The sequence below is a fragment of the Hyperolius riggenbachi genome, chromosome 1, assembly GCF_040937935.1.
Source record: "Hyperolius riggenbachi isolate aHypRig1 chromosome 1, aHypRig1.pri, whole genome shotgun sequence".
Lineage (NCBI taxonomy): Eukaryota > Metazoa > Chordata > Amphibia > Anura > Hyperoliidae > Hyperolius > Hyperolius riggenbachi.
In genome coordinates this window covers 189,496,306-189,522,376 of record NC_090646.1, presented here as the reverse complement: position 1 = coordinate 189,522,376, position 26,071 = coordinate 189,496,306, and positions in this window count along the sequence as shown.

The window sequence follows — 26,071 nt, the reverse complement described above, 5'->3', positions numbered from 1 at the left end:
CGGGTTCACTTTAAAGGACACCTGAAATGAGAGGGATAAGGAGGCTGACATATTTATTTCCTTCTAAACAATGCAGATTGCTTATCTGTCCTGCTGATCCTTTACCGTTAATACCTTTAGCCATAGACCCTGAACAAGCATGCAGACCAGATGTTTCTGACTGATGTGTGACTGGATTAGCCACATGCTTGTTTCAGGTATGTGGGTCAAACATTACACGATGCCTGAAAGATCAGCAGGACAGCCAAGCAACTGGTATAAAAAGAAATCAATATGGCAGCCTCCATACCCCTCTCACTTCAGTTGTCTTTTGATCTAAAACATCACTTTTTCCTCTTCCATTCCATAAATAAATAAGCATTATACTGAGTGTGAACTGCAATGAGGACTGGACAGTGACTTTAATACAATGCCTGCATGCAGCGAGTTATAATAAAGTGATCAGTTGCAGTACTCTGAACAGGCCCATAAAATTGTATGGGCAGAGAGTTGACATTCAGAATCATTCAATGCAACCGAGCACTGTGAAATAGCAAAGGGGGTTGCTGCTGGGCATTATAAAACACAGAGCACAGCCTCCTATGACTTTTTTGAGTCGGATGGAAAACTCTGCAACACCCTAAACAGAGGACTAAAATAATGCTGTACATACAATACTGATTTTAGAATGCGCTGTCAATTCTTCACTGCTCTGCTACTATCAGAACAATTACAAATTACTGTGAGGGTAATCTGTCTGAGAGACTTGTTTGTTGAAAGTTTACATATCCTTTAAAAAATGTTCAATGTCACTATAATGAACAATTATCATTTATATACCAGCAATTTTATAATGTGTTGTAATTAAATATTACTCTTTAAAGGGACTCCGTCTGTCCAATGATATATAAACAGCCGCCCTACGCCTTTTAGTTTTCGCTATTTTCGCAATTGAAATTGCCATGGCCGCGATTTCGATTGCGAAAATAGAGAAAACTAAAAGGCGTAGGGCGACGATTTAGGTGTCGTCAGAAAGAGGAGAAAGAGAGCTTTAAAATGATATCCAATTTTTCCATAGTTACTTGTATTACACAGGGCGACTTTTTCTCAAAGTCAGCAGCTGCATTCTGCAGAATGGAGATGCTGACTTTAGGAAAAAGTCGCCCTGTGTAATACAATGTAACTATGGAAAGATGGATATCATTTTAAAGCTCTTTCTCCTCTTTCTGACGACCCCTAAATCATCGCCCTACGCCTTTTAGTTTTCTCTATTTTCGAAATCGCGGCAGTGGCAATTTCAATAGCGAAAATAGCGAAAATTAAAAGGCGTAGGGCGGCGGTTTATATATCATTGGAAAGAGGAGAAAGAGAGCTTTAAAATGATATGCATCTTTCTGTAGTTTCTGCACTGCTCGGAGTCCCTTTAATATCAGTCTGCGGTCAGCAATGATCCTTCCAAAAATCCAAACGTCCTTATTTGCAGTCAATATAACTCAAAAAAGTATTTGTAGAGTGTTCCTTTTTCTTTTCCTACAATAAGATATGTGTCCCACTGTGGATAAGCTTATAGTATGTGTAGTAGCGATTGCTTCACTCCTATCAAAGAGACACTTGAATTAGAGTGAAGCTTGTAGCAGCTCAGGAGTGTGCCCGCATGTCTGTGGTATGTGGAGGAAACAATCTCTGTTTTTGCAGGAGGTATGTGTATCCACTGGCTTCATGTTATATTGTCATGTATTTGTTTTTGTCACATTCTTTAACCCTTTAGCAGCCAATTTATTTAGAGGCTTGCAAGTGCTCCAGGCCAATTTATTTTACCACATTTTTTATTTATTTGTTACATTTCCATGCTACTAAGTAGTACTGTTGTAATTTGTATTTATGGCCACTTGTCTATAGGGGGCAGTGTGAGACAATAACAGAGGACTTCTGCTTTTAGTTTCTATATTTTCTTCTAGCAGAGAAACATCAAAAAATTCCTAGAATTTACAGGACGTGTTCTGTCAGCTGAGGTCAAAAGCAGTGTACTTATCTCAAATGAGATAATTCCTTTGAAGCATCTGCCCTTCCATTACTTCTTTGCATAGTCTTTGCGTAAGGAGAGCTGTATTTTTTTGTCAGTATGTATGGTCAATGAGATGATAATTATTCTCAGTTGATGCACATTTTATGCTAATTTGTACAGCTTGGAAATAGACCTATCAAATGCAGCAGCTATCCAGTTAACCACTTAAGGACCGGGGCTGTTCACTGTGATCTGTGCTGCGTGGGCTCTCCAGCCCGCAGCACAGATCATGTTGAAGGCAGGGCGATCAGACTTCCCCCCTTTTTTCCCCACTAGGGGGATGACCTGCTGGGGGGGTCTGATCGCAGCCGCTCCATGTGGCCGAGCGGGGGGGGCTCCTCAAAGCCCCCCCTCCGTAGCGCGATTCCTCCCTCCGTCCCCTCCCTACCTCTCCCTCCATGGGCGGCACAGGATGGAAATTCGTCCTGCGCCGCCTCTGATAGGCTTCAGCCTATCACACGGCGACGATCCCCAGCCAAACAGAGGCCGGGGATCGCCGATCTCCTTTACGCGCAGCAGCGCCGTATTGATGTAAACAGCGGGGATTTCTTCCCCGCATGTTTACATTTAGCCTGCGAGCTGCGATCGGAGGCTCGCAGGCTATTCACGGAGACACCCTCCGTGAACTGACATGGAATGGCCGCTTGAACGAGCGATCTTTTAGAACAGAGAGGAGCAGAAATGAAGTTCTGAGTTCAAGTCCGCTTTAAAAGCTGCAAAATGCATATAGTTTTCAAACATTTAGAAGTATTAGCTTTTCATTGACCATCCCTATTTGTGAGTATAATGCAGATATTAATGGTACCAGAGAAGTCTGCTAAATCAACCCTATAGACAGAAAACATACAAAACTAGTAACAAATATCTCAGCAGCATCCATCAAAAAGCAAAGCTAGTAAAAAAGATTCAAATACATACAACTAAATACAACAAAGACAAGGTGAGGTATAAAGTACAGGTAAGATAAAACAAGGAAAGGATTAGTGCATGGGTTCAAAAGAAAAGCACTGCTTAGGACAGCAGCAGACTAAGTAAATTGAATCATTGTGAAGGCAGCTGTTATGCTGGGAATACACCATGAGTTTTTTCAGCAGATAGATGGCTCGATAGATCATTTCCGACAGGTCTGATCTGATATCAATAGTTTTTCTGATCGATTTTCTCATAGTAGCGAATGGAAATCGATTAGAAAAACGATCGGAAAATCGACCAGTAAATCTGTCAAAAAAAGTAATCCTGAATTCCCAGCATTTGGCATCTGAAGTAAGCGTACATGTAATAAAGGCACCTAACAAAAAAAGGCACCGGATATTGCCACTAGTAGAATATTGGTAAAATTACCAATATTCTACTACTAAATAAAATATTGGTACTTTTTACCGATATTTTACTATGACCTAACCCTAATCTAACACAGAATCCTCCCTCTACCAATGCCTGACTCTTTATCCTCCCGTTACTGATGCCTAACCCTTAACTCTACCTCTACCAATGCCTACGGCTTAACCCCCACTCTACTGGGTCCTACCGCTTAACCCTCTCCTGGTGGTGCCTAGACCTTAAAGCGGAAGATAGCCCTGCATTTCAACTTTGCTCTAAAACATTATTTACAGTATATTATATGCAACCAGCATTTTTTTTTTACTAGACCAGCATTGGAAGGGTTACACAGTGCTTTAAAGTTCCTGGAGATTTCTGCAGACGCATCCGAAGCTGACATAGATACATTTTGTTTACATAAATGTATCTAAGTGTTGAATGTGACTCATCTCTCTGACTGAGAAGGAGTTGGAGGACAGCCAAAGAGTGTGTAACATTTCTCAATAGATACATATAACTAAATAGAATGTAACAATCTGAACTTTTGCATATCTCTCCACGGAACTTTAAACCTCTGTGTTTAACCCTTCCAATGCTGGTCTAGTAAAAAAAAAATGCTTTTTGCATATAATATGCTGTAAATAATGTTTTAGAGCAAAGTTGAAATGCAGGGTTATATTCCGCTTTAACCACTTAAGTACCGCGGTGTTAAACCCCCTAGTGACCAGGCCATGTTTTACCAAACAGGCCACTGCAGCTTTAAGGCCTTGCTGCAGGGCCGCACAACTCAGTACACAAGTGATTCCCCCCCACCCACCCCTTTTTCTCCCCACCAATAGAGCTTTCTGTTGGTGGGGTCTTATCCCTGCCAGCTTGTTTATTTTGTATTTATTTGGGGGGGTTTGGGGGTTGCAATTAATTCTTCTATTTTTTTATTTATTTAAAAAAAAAACCACCCTCCCTCCCCCTGCTAGCCAATGACATCGATCTGTGGTCATAGGCATCAACCTATGACAGCAGATCGCCTTTGTGCCTCTGGAGGGGACAGACGAGTGACACGGCTGTCCCCAGTACAGCGCTGCCTTAGATCGCAATGCTGTACAGTCTTATTAGATGGTGGTTTTGACCTGTCAACAACAAGAAGAAGGATAGCGTTATAGTAAATGAGGAGTTGGGAGAGAAGGTTTGAGCTGTATCTTATGCCAGACTGTATTTCCACTTCAAGGATCTGCCATTGTTTTTGATTGTCCGGCAATTTATTTTGGTTGGGTATTTTTTTTCTAACAAAACTAGAGTTTATGATATATAATTGCATGAGTATAACTGATCTGGAAAAGGCTTTTGCTACAAAATTACTGGAATTTTCTTTAACCACTTCAGCCCACATGTCACGGTCAGTTACCTGTCCAGGTGAGGCGGCTGGCACATGCGGATGCTGGCAGTCGTTCTGGGGGGTCTCGGCGGGCCTCCCGGCAGGGTGTTCTGTCGGGGCTCTCCAGCGCGCGTGGCATTGTGCGGCGAAAGTGTTGGCGCCGCAAGGTGTGGGCATGATTGCTGTGCACGCGCGCGCGCAAAGACGGCTGTTTTATGCATCTTCTTCTTGTTGTGCGTGTGTGCGCGTGCGCGGGCGTGCGCGTGTGTATCGCGCATGTGCGTGTTCGCGTTTGCGCATGCGCGCGTCACGCGCTACTCCATGTGCGCGTGACGCACTACGTTGTGTGCGCGTCGCGCGGTGCGCGCCAAACGGCCTATTTAAGCCTGGAGAGCCCAGACCTCTGTGCTGTGGTATTGCAGCAAGTTTGCTCCCGTGACGTGACACTTTGTCTGCCTGATCCCTGACCTACTCCATGCTGAACCTTGCCTGTCTGATAACCCGCTCTGTTGCCGAACCCTGCTCTGTACGACTACCCGCTCTGCTGCCGACCTTGCCTGTCTGATAACCCGCTCTGTTGCCGAATCCTGCTCTGTACGACTACCCGCTCTGCTGCCGAACCTTGCCTGTCTGATCACCCGCTCTGTTGCCAAACCCTGCCCGTCTGACTACCTGCTCTGTTACCGACCCCGGATTGCTCAAGGATCTGCTGTTCTACCAGCCTGTTACAGAACCTGCGTGGCAACATCATCTCTGGTGTACGGGTCATTGCAGTACCAGACCCGTCCTGCGGGAGTCTCCAGTTCCTGCTCACTCCAACGACTGGATCTGCGAGCACTCCTGCCCCGTGTTAACCCAAGGCACCTGTTTCCAGTTCAGGGCTTGGGGTTGATAAGCCGCAGGGGTTGCTGTCCTCAGCACATCGGTCTCCTTACCTCCAGGTACGTGACAGAATACCACAGCCATCACATGGAGACCGCTGAGGCAGCGAAGGTTTTGACCACCTTGTATGAACAGATGTCGGCCCTGACTGAGGCCATGAAGGAACTACAGGCTAGCCATTTACGCTTGGAAGGAAGAGTGGGAGAAATGTCTGCAACTGGGAACCAAGCTCCAGTAAACGTTCCTCCTCCAGCCGCTAGTCCAGTTCTCGCACCTCCTGCTGCAGCTCCTCTTCCACCTCCTCCTGAACCATGTGTAGTTATGCCAGATCGGTTCTCTGGAGACCGAACCAAGTTCCGAGCTTTCCGTCACTCATGTCAGCTTTACTTTAATCTGCAACCTCGCACTTATTACTGCGAAGAGGTAAAAGTGGGATTAATTATCTCCCTATTACAAGGGGAACCTCAAGCCTGGGCCCACAACCTTATGGATCAAGAAGATGTATCTCTAGCCACATCGGAGACCCTGTTTGCAGCTATGGCAGTACTATATGATGATCCACAGCGTAGTGCTACTGCTGAAACCGCCTTGGGATATCTTCGTCAAAGCCACCGGTCAGTGGAAGAGTACACTGCGGAGTTCCGTCGGTGGGCGGCCGACACCGACTGGAATGATTCAGCCCTGAAGTATCAATATCGGAAGGGTCTGTCAGCCTACATTAAAGATGAGTTATCACGTGCTGATGCTCCGACTACTTTGGAAACGCTCATTACTGCTGCAATCCAGATTGACAGACGGTTCCGGGAACGACAGCTGGAGAGATTCAGTGAACGCAGCCCACGCCCCAATTGGATACCTGCCTCCTCTGTTGGTGCTCCCGCTCCTGTGGCAGACCAAGATCAGCCAGAGCCGATGCAGATTGGGGTTATTCGTTCTCGTCTCTCCCCCGAAGAAAGACAAAGATGGCGTCAGGAGAACCTCTGTTTCTATTGTGGCTCAGCCGGTCACTTCCTAGATGCCTGCCCGATCCGCACCCCTGGTGAGAAGAAACAAATCATGCAGAATCCACATACATATAATCTTCAGATGATTCGGCCATCCACTAATCATTTCTCTGTTCCTATCTCATTTCAGTTACCCGCAGGAAACCTTGAAGTATCAGCCATTATTGATTCAGGTGCATGCAGCTGCTTTATGGACATCACGTTTGCCACTAATCACCGGATACCTGTGCAGTTTAAACAGAATCCCCTTCTAATTCATCTAGCCGACGGTAGTGAAGTGAGCTCTGGTCCGGTTGTCTATGAGACATTACCTCTTGCTACCACCATCCAAGGATTACACCAAGAACAACTGAAGCTGGACCTCCTTACTTCACCGCTCCATCCAGTCATACTAGGATTACCCTGGCTTCAAGCCCACAATCCTGCTATTGATTGGTCATCCGGCACTGTGTCCTTTCCATCCACCTATTGCGACAAGAGTTGTATACTGGAACAACCAAGAGCAGTGGGTACTCTTCTTTGCACATCTTCTTTGCAGGAAGCAATACCGGAACAGTATCGTACTTTTCTTGATGTCTTTGACAAAAAGAAAGCGGATGCATTGCCTCCTCACCGGCCATATGATTGTCCCATTGATTTACTGCCTGGATCAGCAATCCCTTTTAGTCGAATGTTTCCCCTGTCAGAACCTGAGCAAGAAGTATTACGTGAATACATTGAAGAGAACGTGAGGAAGGGATTCATCCGACCTTCCAAGTCCTCTGCTGGCGCAGGAATTTTCTTTGTCCAAAAGAAAGATGGAACCCTCAGGCCTTGTATTGACTACAGGGAATTGAACAAGGTTACAATCAAAAACAGGTACCCTTTACCACTTATGCCGGAACTATTCCAGAAATTAAGAGATGCCAAGATTTTTACAAAATTGGATCTGAGAGGTGCCTATAACCTAGTGAGGATAAGAGAAGGGGACGAGTGGAAGACTGCCTTTAGGTCACGATACGGTCATTTTGAGTACCTAGTTATGCCATTTGGACTTTGCAATGCACCAGCCACCTTTCAGCATTTCATTAATGATGTTCTCAGGGAGTTTATTGATCATTTTCTAGTAGTATATCTGGATGACATCCTGATTTTTTCAACATCCTTGGAGGAACACAGGAAACAAGTTTGTCAGGTATTGGAGCGATTAAGACATCACAACCTCTATGCTAAAGCTGAAAAGTGTGAATTTGAGCAACTTACAATTCAGTTCCTGGGGCTTATTATCTCGGCAGAAGGATTTACAATGGATCCCCAGAAAGTTCAAGCTATCCTTGAATGGCCAGCACCAATCAACAGAAAAGCAGTACAAAGATTTGTAGGATTTGCAAATTTCTATAGGAAATTTATTAGGAACTTTTCCGCCATTATTTTACCCATCACGAGGCTGACCCGACAACATATTCCGTTTAAATGGACAGAGGAAGCTCAATGCGCCTTTGAGAAGCTAAAGAAACTGTTCACGTCTGCATCCATTCTCAAGCACCCTGACCCGGCCATGCCATATATCCTGGAGGTGGACGCTTCAGACTCAGCAGTGGGTGCAGTGTTATCACAGAGATCGGGTGAAAAAGCAATTCTCTACCCCATAGCCTTCTTTTCCCGGAAATTGTCGGATGCGGAAAGGAATTATGACGTGGGAGACAGGGAGTTGTTAGCTATTAAATATGCTTTGGAAGAATGGCGATACTTACTGGAAGGGGCTTCTCAGGATATCCTAATCTACACGGATCATAGAAACTTAGAGTATCTGAAGAAAGCAAAGAGACTTAACCCAAGACAAGCCAGATGGGCACTTTTCTTTTCAAGATTCTCTTTCCATATCACATACCGCCCTGGTTCAAAGAATATCAAACCGGACGCATTGTCGCGCATGTTCCCTGAAGAAGAGATGCCAACGGTAATGGATACTATCCTTTCCAATCAGAATTTTTTATTAATACAACCGGAGTTAATAGAACGGCTCCGTCAGGATTCGGCAGAACCACCGGACAAGATGAAGACACAGTTGGTAGCCAAAGACGGGTTGTGGCTTTTCAAAGATAGGGTTTTTGTTCCAGAAAAACATCGGTTGGAAGTATTCAAACTGTGCCATGACCATCAGCTGACCGGTTACTTTGGAGTAGCAAAAACCCAGGAATTAGTCCAACGTTTTTTTTGGTGGCCTGCGTTGCAGAAAGATTGCGAAAACTATGTCAAGTCATGCCAAGTATGCAGCCGGAGCAAGGGGTTGAATCTCAAACCATGGGGATTGTTGAATCCACTACCTGTTCCTCCTAGACCATGGTATTCAATATCAATGGACTTTATTGTAGAATTACCAAATGCAGATGGGGCTAACACGATCTTTGTAGTGGTAGATCGATTGACGAAGATGGCGCATTTTATTCCCATGATGAACTTACCTTCTGCAAGAATTACTGCTATGACCTTCATCAAGGAGATTGTAAGGTTGCATGGGGTTCCTAATGACATTGTATCAGACAGGGGAACTCAGTTCACTTCACAGTTTTGGAAAGCACTCTGTCAAATACTCAATATCCGGTTACATTTTTCATCAGCATATCATCCACAATCCAACGGACAAACTGAACGCACTAATCAAACACTGGAACAATATCTCAGATGCTTCATTTCAGGGTCACAGGATAATTGGGCTCAATTATTGCCATCCGCGGAATTTGCTTACAACAATTCAGTTCATACGTCCACTAAGCAATCTCCATTCTTTGCCAACTATGGGTATAATCCTTAATTTTTACCTGGTATAGTGAAAGAATCTCCAGTTCCTGCAGCAGAAGAATTGGCCAAGTGGTTGGTTCAGAATAATCAACTCCTTCAGCGATCAATGACTCAGGCTCAGGAGGACTTTAAAAAAAGGCTGATTGTCACAGGAGGGGAGATGTGAACTTGGAAGTGGGGGACCAGGTATACCTATCAACCAAGAACTTGAGACTTGCATGTCCATCAAAGAAGCTAGGTCCTAAATTTATTGGGCCCTTTAAAATTAGAAGAAGGATTGGACAATCAGCTTATGAACTTGAATTACCTAGCAACCTCAGAATTCATCCTGTCTTTCACGTTTCTCTGTTAAAGCCAGTACATCCGGACCTCTTTCCTGGACAGAATTCAGGACCACCTCCACCAGACATAGTGAATGGAGAAGAGGAATATGAAGTGGAAGATATTCTGGATTCCAGATGTAGGGGTAGTCGGGTACAATATCTCATTAAATGGAAGAACTATGGAGCAGAGGACAACACCTGGGAACCAGCCTCTTTTGTTCATGCACCTACTTTGGTGAGACGGTTCCATCAGAGGTGTCCAGATAAACCAAGACCAGGAGGCATCCGGAGGCTGCCCGTAAGGGGGGGGGGCATTGTCACGGTCAGTTACCTGTCCAGGTGAGGCGGCTGGCACATGCGGATGCTGGCAGTCGTTCTGGGGGGTCTTGGCGGGCCTCCCGGCAGGGTGTTCTGTCGGGGCTCTCCAGCGCGCGTGGCGTTGTGCGGCGAAAGTGTTGGCGCCGCAAGGTGTGGGCATGATTGCTGTGCACGCGCGCGCGCAAAGACGGCTGTTTTATGCATCTTCTTCTTGTTGTGCGTGTGTGCGCGTGCGCGGGCGTGCGCGTGTGTATCGCGCATGTGCGTGTTCGCGTTTGCGCATGCGCGCGTGACGCGCTGCTTCGTGTGCGCGTGACGCACTACGTTGTGTGCGCGTCACGCGGTGCGCGCCAAACGGCCTATTTAAGCCTGGAGAGCCCAGACCTCTGTGCTGTGGTATTGCAGCAAGTTTGCTCCCGTGACGTGACACTTTGTCTGCCTGATCCCTGACCTACTGCATGCTGAACCTTGCCTGTCTGATAACCCGCTCTGTTGCCGAACCCTGCTCTGTACGACTACCCGCTCTGCTGCCGAACCTTGCCTGCTCTGATAACCCGCTCTGTTGCCGAATCCTGCTCTGTACGACTACCCGCTCTGCTGCCGAACCTTGCCTGTCTGATAACCCGCTCTGTTGCCAAACCCTGCCCGTCTGACTACCTGCTCTGTTACCGACCCCGGATTGCTCAAGGATCTGCTGTTCTACCAGCCTGTTACAGAACCTGCGTGGCAACATCATCTCTGGTGTACGGGTCATTGCAGTACCAGTCTCCAGTTCCTGCTCACTCCAACGACTGGATCTGCGAGCACTCCTGCCCTGTGTTAACCCAAGGCACCTGTTTCCAGTTCAGGGCTTGGGGTTGATAAGCCGCAGGGGTTGCTGTCCTCAGCACATCGGTCTCCTTACCTCCAGGTACGTGACACCACAGGTGTTTTCACCTTCAGGGCAGAAGCAATTTTCCCCTGTCAGCGCTCCTCCCTTTCATCTGCCAATAACTTTATCACTACTCATCACATGTAAATGATCTATATTTTAGATATATATGTTTTTTTCGCCATAAACTAAGCCTTTGCTTGTTTTCAGTAATTACTTTATTTTTCATGCATTTTATAGGCAAATACACACACACAAAAAAAAGAAAAAATACACTATTGCTGCAATTCCATCCTCTATAGTTTTAAATAAGCAATGCTACTATACATAAAACCCACCCGTTCTATTTGCCCATTAGTCCCGGCTATCACAACATTTAAATTATGTCCCTAGCACAATGTATAGCGGCAATATATTATGTGGAAATAAAGGTGATTTTTTTCTGTTTTGGGTTTTCTTGTGTGTGTCCCATTAATTGTAAGCCCTTATGCACTAAAATAACAGTACTACACCCTCACTGCATACATATAAAAGAAAGCTGAGTCCCTAAGGCAACTATTTATGGATTTTTTTCATGTTTTTTTTCCTATTCACTTAATAACTGGGGTGGGGGGGCAGGCTTAGGCAATTGTTAAAGGACTTCCGAGGCCAGACGGCCAAAAATAGATCAGTACCTGGGTGCTTTTTGTCCCCATAGACAACGCCATCTGCGCCCTTTGTTACATTCTGCCGCCATTCATAATAAAGTATGTGAGTGAACGGGGAAAAAAAAATAAAGATCAAACACTTCCTTGTTAACCAGGCAGTGTTTCCAACGCCATTTAGTGGTGAAAAGTTAAATAACACAGTGCACATTTTTTTAAATTAAAAATATTAATATAATTTAAAAGACTTCAGAGGCCAGACAGCCAAAAATAGATCAGTACCTGGGTGCTTTTTGTCCCCCATAAAGGATGCCATCCGCGCCCTCCATTTCATTCCGCCACCATTATTTTCATAGTACTGGTCCCAGGTCGGGTCCCGACCCCACCGCACGGGTCGTTTCATTATTCCCCTCCAAAGATGGCTGCAGAGCTGAGACATGGCTGCGCAGTACGCATGGATGCGAGTGCAGCTGCGCAGCTCTCAGCCCTCCTCCAGCCACGTCCTCGCTCCCCGCGTCCTCCTGTGCGTCCATCGGGTGTGCTCACATCACTCACTTCACGCGGCTGGAGGAGGGCTAAGCCCTCGGCAGGTATCTTTGGAGGGGAATAATGAAACGGCCCGTGCGGTGGGGTTGGGACCCGACCTGGGGCTAGGACTATGAAAATAATGGTGGCGCAATGTAATGGAGGGCGCGGATGGCATCCTTTATGGGGACAAAAAGCACAGAGGTACTGATCTATTTTTGGTCATCTTGCCTTGGAAGTCCTTTAAAGTATATTAATATTTTTAATTTAAAAAATATGTACTGTGTAATTTAACTTTTCACCACTAGATAGCACTGGAAACACTGCCTGGTTTACAAGGAAGTGTTTGATCTTTATTTTTTTCCCCGTTCATTCACGTACTTTATTATGAATGGACATGGCCCCTAATCGGGGTCATGTCCATTCATCACTGGCACTGTGGTTGGTTTGGGATAGTCCTTGCTTCCCTTCCCCAATCACCACTACGGGAAACTGCTGGGGTGCACGGGGCCTGGCTGCTTAGACACTGGGCAGAAATATCCGTGCAGATAGTAATCCTATCCTAGTGATTAAAGAACATTGCTAATCCTCATCATTTTATAAGCAAAAACTTCATTTCTGCCAGAACCTGGGAAGAGAATGCAAGAAAGTTACACAAATAGCCTGAAGTGTAAGTGTTCTATTATGTCATAAAAGGCGCTGCTATGCTTGAAATAAGCTGGATACGGATGACAAAATACACATTTTCTGCAAGCAAACAAAAAGGCATGCATATGCTCACTCGGAACTATGGAAAATACCTTTTGGCTGTACTCTGTATTAAAATCATCTCAGCTTTCTGTTTATCTGCTATAACACCTCCAGGTCCAGTTTTCGTCCATATGCAGCTGTTATGTTTCTGAAAAAACTAAATTCCAAATTATTAAATGTGTAAACATGCAGTATTTTAAAATAACACTGAAGCAAAAAAAATAAATAAATACATGATATAATGAATTGTATGTGTAGTACTGATCATTCATAGAACATTGGTAGCAAAGAAATGAGTCTCATATTTTTATTTTCAGATATATAGCTTTAAATAACATTGCATAATTCTGTCATATTTGCAATTATAAGCCACACTCTGTCTTTTAAATTATAAAACAAGCAGAGCTAATGAATCTTTCGACTTCCCTGCAGTAAAAATCTTATCTAAATCTGTCTCTGACTGTTTCTTTGATGTATAAGTGCTCCAGAAAACACCACTGTAGCTGACCCAAGCTGGGTCAAAAAGCTCAGAGAAGCTCTTTTGCATAGATAACAAGTGAAGTTTCTTAACTCTACCTGTACTGGAAACAATATTAGAATCATTTCTTTGCTACTAATGCTATATTTCTTAGCTGTACTACACATACAAATCATTATATCATAAGTTTATTTTCGCTTCAGTGTCACATTACCAACCAACATATTTAGCAACAAACAAGAGCAAGTCTCATATCCAGATAGTAATAGTGCCTGTGTGCAATTATAATATGAAAAAGCTCAGTCAATGAATTCATGGGATCATTAGGAATTGACATGGAGTCAATTAATAAATATCCAATGAGTGTGACTTGATTTTGCCAACAGATTATGACTAGACACAAGATGAAGGGTTTCTAACACGCATGATCTACAAGTGTGTGTAATAACAGGCAGCTTTTGTGGTCAAAAGTGCTGATTATTTCAAGTGGCGAAGTCTTACAAGGCCAAATTCTTGCCCGCGCTACTACAACATGTGCTCAAATCTATTGCATTATTTGCAACAAGGACTGAGCTATGTAAGGCCACCCTAAGGCAGTAGATGTCATAAATATAAGCAAGTAAATGCCATAGATACTAACAAATAGTCATTATAATGTGCAATATGCAATAAGTGTTCCTACTTAATAGACTCGATATACATTGACTTACGGTGTCAGTGGTAAAATATGCTGCTATGCAAGCCAGTGGCATAATTAATGATTGTTTGGAAAGTGTCACATTAAAGGATGAGTTATGGGTGCTTATGCAGGCCTGATGAATGCCTAATGTGTATTATTGTACGCAGCGGTTCATTAAAAAACTATTTTAGTGACCAACAATATTCTTAATAGCAGCTCTCCCAGCGAGGTTACCATGGAATACAAAGTTTTTCCGTCAATAAATATAATAAGGCATAATCAGTATAATCTGTGAATGGTTGTTACGTATTACATTAGGAGATAAACAAGAAAGGGGGGAAAAATTCAACTTCTCCACAAACTTAGTTAAATGTCAAGGAATTTAAAGGCCTAGTTAGCAAGTATATTAGATGAGATATGTCAGTTTTCCAATTTACAACTCTGACTTGTCTCTTGTGATTCCTTATAGCCTCTAGCCATTCTCCTCTTACCTGAGGCATTCTCTGGCAAAAACCTGATGCTTCCAGTCATCCTGCATTCCTGTGTTTCTTCAAAAATAATTGGACAGGCATCTTTCCATAAACAATCATCATTAGCTATCTAGCGTGTACAGAAAAAGAATGGCACACAAATAAGTTCCAATTGTTTTCCAAGTCTAACGCCACAGCAGCGGCAGTTTGGTCTGCTTATTTAAATATGATTGACAGGACATTAATGTAATTAGCTCTTACCCAGAATGCACTTGGAGCCAGTTCCCTCACGCTGTAGTCCTGCTTCACAAAGAGTGACACAGACATTGACCATGGCGAGCATTGCAGTTCCCTAACCCTTTCTGTTTCCTAGCTGAATGATTAAAGCTGGGATGTGAACTGTCACAAGGAGAATGCGAATGCTGTCAGAAGATGCAGGAATATATTGGTGTATTTTTAAGGAGCTTAAATGCTGGAGCATTTTGATAATTATGATAGTAAGGCAGAATGAATACACCAGAGGTCGATCATGAGATGCTTCTCTAGAATATAAATATCCCAGTGCGTCTTATAAACATTCCACACCAGAGAGTGCTCAGTATTCTCCCGATTAAGCTAATGTTCATAGCACATTTAATTCATTGTGTGCTCTTACATTGCTACTCTTAATATCAGCAGAAAGACTTGGGCAAACATTGCTGCTTGTATTCTTTATCTTAATTTCAATGAATTGATTCGTAATTCAAGATTCTGAAATAAAAAAGGCAGGGGAGGTCAAAATCACATATTTAGAATATATTGTTTGAAACTCCATAATTGTAATTATAACACAAAAAAAAATAATAATAATAATGACGTGACTGCTATAATTAACCACTTAAGCCCGAAGGGTTGAAATTTTTTTACATCCGAGCAACTTTCACCCCCCATTCATTTGCCAATAACTTTATCACTACTCATCACAATTAATTGATCTATATCTTGTTTTTTCCGCCACCAATTAGGCTTTCTGTGGGTGGTATATTTTGCTAAGAGCCACTTTACTGTAAATGCATTTTAACAGGAAGAATAAGAAAAAAATGGAAAAAATTCATTATTTCTCAGTTTTCAGCCATTATAGTTTTAAAATAATACATGCCTCCATAATTAAAACTCACGTATTGTATTTGCCCATATGCCCCGGGTATTTCACCGTTAAAATTATGTCCCTATCACAATGTATGGCGACAATATTTTATTTGGAAATAAAGGTGCATTTTTTCCGTTTTGCGTCCATCACTGTTTAGAAGCCCATAATTTATTAAATCATATTGATATACTCCTTTGACATGCATATTTAAAAAGTTCAGACCCTTAGGTAACTATTTATGGTTTTTTTTGTTTTTTTTATTATTGTAATTTTTTTTTTTAATTTAAACTAGTATGTGGGTATTTTTTGGTGTGGGAGGTAAACGGGGTTTTTTTTTTAATATATTTATATGTTTATTTGTAAAACTTTTTTTTTAGGTGTAATTTGCTATTTGGCCACAAGATGGCCAGAATCAAAAAGTCCTGGGAGCGATCGATCTCGCTCCCAGGCAGAAGAAAGGAGACCAGAGCTCAGAAAAGCCGCAGCGTCTGAAGAGACGCTGTCGGCTTTTCTCCGGGGGGGTCCGATCAGCGAAAGGGATTTATAATCCCTTTCACTGATCGGTGGGCTAGCGGCCAGCAGCGGGGGCGCGCACGGGGGGGCCCGCGGGAGCGCGCGCGACCCGCGGGAGTGCGCGCAGCCCAACTGGACGAGAAATCTCGTCCAGTTGGGCTTAAAGAGACTCTGTAACAACAAAAAGATCCCCTGGGGGGTACTCACCTCGGGTGGGGGAAGCCTCAGGATCCTAATGAGGCTTCCCACGCCGTCCTCTGTCCCACGGAGGTCTCGCTGCAGCCCTCCGAACAGCCGGAGACTGTGCCGACTGTTCAATTCAATATTTACCTTTGCAGGCTCCAGCGGGGGCGCTGTGGCTGCTTTCGCTCCGAAGGAGGCGGAAATACCCGATCTCAGTCGGGTCCGCTCTACTGCGCAGGCGCCGGAGACTTGCGCCTGCGCAGTAGAGCGGACCCGACGGCGATCGGGTATTTCCGCCTCCTTCGGAGCGAAAGCAGCCAGAGCGCCTGCGCAGGAGCCTGCAAAGGTAAATATTACGTCACCGCTGTACGGAGGGCTACAGCGAGACCCCCGAGGGACGCAGGACGGCGTGGGAAGCCTCATTAGGATCCTGAGGCTTCCCCCACCCGAGGTGAGTACCCCCCAGGGGCCGTTTTTTCGTTACAGTTCCTCTTTAAGTGGTTAATACTATTATTGTTTACTTTGCTTCTGTTGATTATAAAGAGTAAAAATATGTAAACATAACAGAACACTTTATTAATATATACTGCATAGTTTATGAAGTGCCAACATATTATGCAGCAATCTACATTAAAGTGGAACTTCCTCTCTGCTCTTGAAGATAAGCAATATCATACAAACCTTTAAAGAAAAACATTTCTTTGTTACAGCTAGTATAAATTCTGCAATAAATCTGCAGTGTGTCTACTTCTTGCTTTCATGGAAGTAGACAAAGGGTAAATATCCTGTGCGTACAAATTAGTTGCTCTGCCAAGGAAGGCAGCTGACACAGACGATCAAATTACACTTGTGATTAGTCACAGATGAGGGAGAATTAAGACAGACTTAACTCTCTAAATACATACAGGGTGCATTTCTCTGTTTTCTTCCTGTCATGTGCAAGAGTTCAGGTCCACTTTAAAATAAGAGGACATAAATAAAAAATGACAGAGGCATGACACAGGAGGATTAGAACACGAGGATTAGAACACCCTGTACAAAGTGCTTACAATCTAACAGTTGGAGGACCGTTAGATACAAGAAAAGGGAAAAAAAATGCCAGCAGCCAGATGTGCAGTCACCAAATGATAAATGGGTAATACAGAGAAGAACATGGGTGGCTTTTTAAGGTAGGTTTGAGGGCATCTTTAAAGAGACACTTAAGCCAGAAAAAAAAGGAGTTTGACTCACCTGGGGCTTCTAGCAGCCCCCTGCAGCAGTCCTGTGCCCTCGCAGCCACTCACTAATCCTCTGGTCCCCCGCTGCCAGCTAGTTTCGTTTTTGCCGACAGGCCCGTCAGGACCGACCACGCGTAGCTTTTTCTGCATTCCCGACTGTAATTAGCGCTATTGCGGGCCGCAACGCGTACAAAAATACACGTTGCTGCATTACGAACGCATAGATATGCGGCAACGCAATAGCGCTAATTACAGTCGGGAATGCGGAAAAAGCTACGCGCGACCAGTACTGACGGGCCTGTCGGCAAAAACGAAACTAGGTGGCAGCGGGGGACCAGAGGATTAGTGAGTGGCTGTGAGGGCACAGAACTGCTGCAGGGGGCTGGTAGAAGCCCCAGGTGAGTCAAACTCATTTTTTTCCTGACTTAAGGTTCACTTTAAGGGTATGGGCAAGGTTAAAATGTCAAGAATAAGACTTACAGGAAATAGGCAGCATCCTTACAACATCCGTATAGTTTTTATAGAGCATGACAATAACTCACATGAAGAAAATACAGAATAACTACATATCAAATATTTACCTGCAGGCTAAAACTAAATGAGATGAGAAGAGGTCCTTCTGTCATTCAACGATTCTATACCAACATTTACTAGTTAAAAGTGCAACCAAATTTCCTTAATAAAATGTAAAAAAAATATCCCCATCCACTATACAGAATTCTGGCTTTCATAAATAGGGAGGGGGGAATTGCACCTACTTCACCCAGAAGTCAAACACTGCTTCTCTCTATTAGTAAGGAGAAACGGGAAGATTAGAAGAAAACAGTGTCCCTAGATGGGACAGTGATGGTAAGTGGAAGTGTATTACTTTCAGAAGAATGTCAAACTTTTAGCCAGGAGGACAAGATGGAAAGGGGAGGAGCTAGATTTTATCACTGCAATACATGAAAATAGTAATAGTTATGAAAGAAAACCTGAGGCATTTTGACAGGTCATTAGTGGGGCTACATGAAGGCATGTTTAGAGTCACAGTTTAAAACAACTCCTGTAGGCATAATCATGTGACCTAAACACAGATGAAATTAATTCTGAAAAAAAAACACATGTACAATATAATATTTTTATAGTACATGAAGTGCAAAGTATTCATTTTAAACACGATATATGTGTCCTCTAGCTGTCCCATCACAGTATCATTATAAAACATTGCCAATAGTAGCAATGTGTTGTACCATGCTAGCAAACCTGACAAGAAAAAGCTTAACAAGTATTTAAAGCTTAAAGAAAACCTGAACTGAAAATTAAAAGTCAAAATAAGCATACACAAGTCATACTTACCTTCTGTGTAGTCTACTCCTCAGTGTCTTTCTCCTGTCCCGCGTCCTGTTTGTTCACGGTGATCAAGGGAATTTTCCGTCCTCCATTTTGAAAATGGCCATTACCCATAACAGCTTTCTGGTCAGCACACAGTTAAACTGTAACATCGCCCACTTGAGCCATAGGGAAATATGGGCATTACCTGGTACATCAGTTTTCCTCTCAGCTATAACTGACAGCAACTGATATTTTACTGACAGCAACTGATATATTTCAGATCTGACAAAATGTTGTCAGAACTGGAAGGGATTATTGTCAGAAGAAAACTGTGAGTTTCTGAGAGGAACTGATGGCAAGGTAACTATGTAATGTTCATTTGAAGTTACCTCATGTGTTTATTTTAAATATTTTTACTCAGTACAGGTTCTCTTTAAGGATTAAATATACTAATAATATACTGTACTGTATATTATAATATAAAACATTGTATTACCTAAACCACGTTTCTCCAAAACAGTGACAATAAAACAGGTTTTATTACTATCACATATTATAAGAATCTCTAGTGATATTGACCAAGTAAAGATATTGATATTGATCAAGTAAACACTTGACTAATGCTGGGAATACACCATGAGGTTTCTTTGGCAGATATATGGTCCGATAGATAATTTCTGACAGGTCGGATCTGATTTAGATCATTTTTCTGATCTATTTGCTCAAAGAAGTGAATAAAAATCAATCGTAAAAACAATCAGAAAAAACGATCAGCCAGTAAATCTGCCCAAAAAACTCATTGTGTATCCCCAGCATGCATGCAAATGTTGCAGTCAGATTAGTATCTCTGAGGATGTATTAGCAGATCATTATTTACGCCTCAGTTTTTCCTCCGTGAGCAATAGTTGCAATGATTTTATCATAAGGCTTTTGCTGTGCATGGAAAATACCGCAGTGAGTAAAATAAATCAGTTAAACCATTGCACGTTAGACTTTTATTTTTCTATTGATTTAGCTTTCATAAAGCTACCACCCTATACTTTGAGCACGATGGACAATTTGGAACCACTTCACATAATAAATACAAATCTGGTAGAGAGCAGTCTTAATGGCATCTGGCCAAATCCACCTCATTAATACAATTCCAACAGGAGCTGGAATAACGTTACACTGCACCTGTAAAACAGATGAATAAGTGTACATAATGAAAAGTAGCTGAATACATTTATAGCCCTCTAATTAGAAGTGTTTGAACATGATCCATATGGAATGTGGGGAGGAACAACTTAATTACAGTTATGTGCAACCAATGAATACAATAATAACATTAACAGGCAGTCATTTGACGTCCTTGCTAAAGATGTGATAGCATTGTAAAACTAAATGAGTTAGAGCTTACTCAGTAAAGCAGTAACCTGTAGCAAACAAATCAGTAAAAAGATGATTTTCCATTGGAATCTTTGGGCTTCTGCATTCTTTGGGCTATGCAGCTAGTTCATGTTGTTCATTGCTTAATTATTCAATTTTAATAACATGTCCTTATAAAAAAAAGGTCTGTGTATCAGTGCTATGACCAGTATCATTTTTAAAGTGGTATTATCATCTAAAAATGGTTTTCCTCCAAAACATTTAACATACTAAACAAAGAATATAAAACACTATAAGACTTCTCTGGTGTCTTTTAAATGCACATTTGCACCTCACTGAAGCTAACTGATATCATTGCCAGCTGCAGGACAAATTACCAAATGTACTCTTAAGCCCCATACACACACTCAACAGCATTCTTTTATGCAGCACAATTATCAAACAACTGTTGGATTGACGTCTTATCAGTCTTATCAGTTGTGTGAACAACAGCAAACAACCTTTTTTTGGGTTGTTTTAACTTGTTTCACAACAAAAGTTGTTTGATATTGTGCAGCACAAAAAAACGCTGTTGAGCGTGTGTATGGGGCTTCAGAAAAGTAATTAGTGAGCAAATAAAATCTCTGCCGCACTATAACACTATAAGACTGCTCTGATGCACTATAAGACTGCCCTTATGTCTTTTCAATGCATATTTGCACCTCACTGAAGCTGACTGATCTCATTGCAGGACAAAATATCAGATGTACTCTTAACCCCTTCCCGACCGCCTAATGCCAATCGGCGTCGGGAGGGTGGCAGCCCCAGGAACACCTAATGCCGAAAGGCATCAAGTCCCGGGGTGGGGTTTTGCAGGGGAACATGCATGCACATCCCCGCTTGAATGACAGAGCTTTGCTCCATCATCAGTCTAACAGTGGCTAAATCCCCCATCTATTTACGTTGTACAGAGCAACAATCAACGTCAGCGCTGTACTGGGGACAGCCGTGTCACTCGACTGTCCCCTGAAGATGCTCAGAGGATAAGGCTCAGTTGTATGGCTCTGCAGCAAGCTGCAGAGCCCTGAATTTTAGAAAATAGCTTGGTTACTAAACGTACATAACCAACCCCCCCCCCCCCCCCCCGCAGAAACGTTTTTGCCTTGTTTCACACATTAGCAGCTAAATTAAGTGTACAGCATGAGTTTCGACCTTTGAAAACCAGTTAGATGGTTTTAGTTGTTGATTTTAATGTTTGAGACTGTGGATGAAATTTTATGACAATACCTCTTTAACAAAAGTGGAGTAACACTTTAAGCCATTTTGGCATGTTATACAATAGAAATGTATTGCGATACAACACAAGCCTGTGAATAATTGAAATAGCATTTCAAATGACCCACTGAAACAGAATGGTGCGTACACTCCTTTATTCACCTTCCTGGCATTATGATTATTTCCAGATTTAGATTTAGTTAAAAACAAAAAAACATACCAGATCTGCAGCAGCTCCTGCACATAACTCACTCGGGCACGGGATTACCACTCTGAGCCAGCCTGACTCAGAATTACTGCTAAGGATGATAAAGAAGAAGGTGTTTAAAAGTGAAAGGCAAACTACAATTTGTCAATATCAGGTAAAGTAATTTTAATGGAAAAAGCAGATCACTTAAAAAAACTAAAGTTAAAACATTACTTTTGCTTCAATCATCATTTAAAACAAGAAATAACTTTCATTGTGAATACAAAACACACAGTACAGTTTCATCTATTGATACATAATAGGTTGTTGTTTTATTTGTTATAAGAATGGCATAATACATACTGCATCAATTTCAAATATATCTTTGATGTCATGCAGTGAAACATTCTACATTTTACATGTTTCACTGCTCAAGGTGGCTTCATCAGAGGCTTCAGACATCAACCATTTCCACTAATGTCTCTGAAAAACAACAGTGCACAATTTTGTATTCAATCATGTAAAAGTAACAAGAAAACAACCAAGGCTGCTGTACACAAAATATTATTATTATTATTATTTAGTATTTATATAGCGCCGACATATTACGCAGCGCTGTACAGTGTATATATATATAGATCTGGTCACTAACTGTCCCTCAAAGGAGCTCACAATCTAATCCCTACCATTGCCATATGTCTATATTATGTAGTGTAAGTACTGTAGTCTAGGGCCAATTTTTTTAGGGGGAGCCAATTAACTTATCCGTATGTTTTTGGAGTGTGGGAGGAAACCGGAGTGCCCGGAGGAAACCCACGCAGACACGGAGAGAACATACAAACTCTTTGCAGATAGTGCCCTGGCTGGGATTCGAACCAGGGACCCAGCGCTGCAAGGCGAGAGCGCTAACCACTACGCCACTATGCCAGGATTAAGTTCTTCAACTCACAGGTGGAAAAAACACGAAACGTAACCTTAGTTAATGGTACTACTGTTTAAATGGTTACCAGTAAGTGCCCTGTATTGGTGTGGTGGTCAATCATGCACCTATGAATTTAAAACATTTAAAATGCTCAAACTTTCAAAGTAAACCTGAGATGGGGGAAGAAGAGGATTTTTAGGCACTTATCCGTTAGCCGGGCGCATCCGGCAGGTGGCGACAAAACTCCACCAGAGTTACATCTTTCCCTACTATCCATGTCGGCCTGGAGGGGGAATAGAAATTAGCGCCACCTGCAGGATGCACCCGGCTAACGGATAGGTACCGATTTTTACTTATCTGGGGCTTCTTCCAGCCCCCTGTAGACTGTCAGCTCCCTTGGTGTCCTCCCAGTTCCATCTGTTGTTCTGCTGTAGGCAAGTCCACGACCCAGGAGCTACTACACATGTGCTTTTCCAGGCCACGTGCCTCCTTGATCTTGCTCCCATGGCCAGGAGCATTCTGCACATGTGCAGTGACAAGTCTGCGCAAACTGGGCAAGTGCAGAATTAAAGAGGTGCATGGCCGAGACAGCACAGTAGCCCACGACTCAGCCAGTAACCGATTTTAACGACAGTTACAGCAGCACAACAAATTAAATGGCGAGAACACCAAGGGAGCTGACAGACTACAGTGGGCTGGAAGGAACCCAAAGTCAGTAAAAATCCTCTTGTCCCCCATGTCTGGTACACTTTAACTACAGCAGTGAAAATAACCTTGAAGAATTTGAGTATCATCTGTTATACCTAAGACATGTATACTGCACATGCACATAGACTATATTATGCTACATGACTGAAAATATTGCACAGAAATCTTGGGTAAAATATTCTGAAATGTTATACATAACATTTGTTTACAGTATGTAGTTTCTTCTTTAAAGAGTAACTGTCAGGCTGCAAAAGCTAATTTAAACCTCTATTCTCCTGTGTTAAACAGTTTAGAAGGAAGCCAAAAAGGCAATACTGAAGTTAAAAATCTCTCTTACTTTTGATGTGTGCTGAACAGCAAGGCTGTTATTCCCAAGGTCTTAAAAGTACGAGAGGCCGCATAACATACTGCAAAGCATTCTGGAGCTGCTTCTTCCCACCTTGGGTCCTCCCCTCGGCTGCTAGTGAGAAGTTACAGGCTCAAGTTACAGCAGCTTGTAACTCAGCCCAGCTCACAGCACTGAAAAATCATGGCATATGTTCCGTTAGAGTATACTGCATGAGTCCGCTATTGTTCCTAGCCACATGGCTAATTAATATTCACTGCACAGTAGTGTTGTCTATTAGGATCTTTTTTGTGAGTCGAATCATCAGGAAGCAGGGAGGACATGACGACACAATTGGCTTCATAGGAGACAGACAAACATGGAACCTGCCATGAGCTGTCAGGAGCATCATTCTCTGCAAATACTATATGAATATTCTGTGAAATCTAAACGTGGACAGTGAAATGCATATGTAATGTAAGTACAGCCAATATTTAGCTACTGATATATGTGTTTTTTTTCTCTGAGACCTTATACCTAACAGCTCCTCTTTAAAGTCAGTCTAAATAAACACACACACACAAGCCTGCTTGTGAGGTTAGCAGTAGACAAACAACATCTCAGTGGAAGATACGGTAATTTGTCACTGCATGTAGTCTTACAAATTATTAAGATTTTATCTGATTTTTCAGTGTTGTCTCAGCTGCTAATGTTGAATATTGAGCACAGTGAAGGGAAACAGATGCTGCCTATTAGCTTTTATTATCAGCTAAGTCTCTCTACCTCATAGTGATTTGTAGCTACATAAACTAGCATTGTTGGTAGCATTTCCAGCAGTAAACGGCTAACCTAAAGGGAACCTAAACCTAGAACTTCCTCTCTACTCTAAAATATATGCAACTCCATAATAACCTTTAAAGAAAAACATTTCTTTGTTACAGCTTATAGAAATCCTACAATAAATCTGCAGTGTCTACTTCCTTGCTTCATGGGAGCACAGAAAGAGTTAATGTCTTGTGTTTACATATTAGCATACAACTTGGGACACACACTTTGGCACAGATCAGACAGAGCTGGCAGCTCAAATTACACTTGGGATTACTTGCAGATAAGGGAGAATTAGACAGCCTGTTCTCTCTAAACACACACGGTGGACACGGTGGATTTCTCTTTTTTTCCTTGTCCAAGACTTTAGGTCCGCTTTAACAATAAGCTAGACATGACTATTTTTGTGTTGTGATCCTTAGCACTATGGCACTTCAGCTACCATATAGCTGTGCATTGTTGCCAAGAATACAGAATTGTCTCAGCAACATTTCTCTGTGACAATTGTCAGACAAATGCCAAGTCACTGGTAGAATCTCAAGTCTCTCATCTCTTAAAAAAGCTGCAAGTTAAAATGGGCGTGGATTTACCGGTCACCATTAGTAGAATATTAGTAGAGTTACTGATATTCTACTATCTACTTTTAGGTCCCTCCACAATCACTAGTTACTAACTAACTAACTAACTAACTAACTAACTAACTAACTATCTAACTCCAAACTACATTAGGAAGCTTAACCCATCCCGAACTAGCTGTAGTAAAAGCTAATGTATAGCATTTCGACACAATAATGTAAATAGTAGAAAAACTGTAGAAAAATATATGTGTGTATATAAATAGACTTACATGGACAGCAAGGTAATTATACATAAAAATCATGCAAACTAAAAAGATGCATACAGCAGAGACCATATATCGGATATATCTTAAAACTTGCACTTTATTAAATAACATCATCTAGATTATACATATATATATATATATATATATATATATATATATATATATATATATATATATATATATATATTCAAAACATGTAGTTCTAATACAATACCATTCTGGTAGTTTGCAGGAAATTTCCACACAGTAACTACAATGCTTCACCGCTGGGCACAGAAATTATTTAAGAAGCAGCGGCAGTCAAAAAAAGCTACTACTGGCTAATTCTCATGGTGAGAATAAATTGTGCAGTAAAACAGAAACGAATCCTAGCAGTAGCTGGTATTGCTATGATAGTTTCATTGAAGTGTACCACCATAGTCAAAGACTGAATATAATGTGCCACAGAACCAAGTTCATGGTTTTTGATCCCAGAGTTTAATATGAGATTACATATGCACATGTGGATGAAAACAATGTTAATAGGCAGATGATTAGAAGCTGATCCAATATGTCTGACTCACTCTGTTTGAGCTTACATAAATGCACTTAAAGAGGCACTGTAGTGACACATATTAGAATACAGTAAATAACTCAGCATACCCACTTTAATGTTAACTATTCTGGCTTCAGCTTCAGAAACACTTTCTATAGCTATATATTGCAGATATGTATAATGATTCCACTGCGCACTCCTTAGTGACCTATAACAGAAAAAACACTCCACATCGCGTAATCCGGTTTCCAAAATTACAATCCTTGTTACACCCACATGTGTGAAC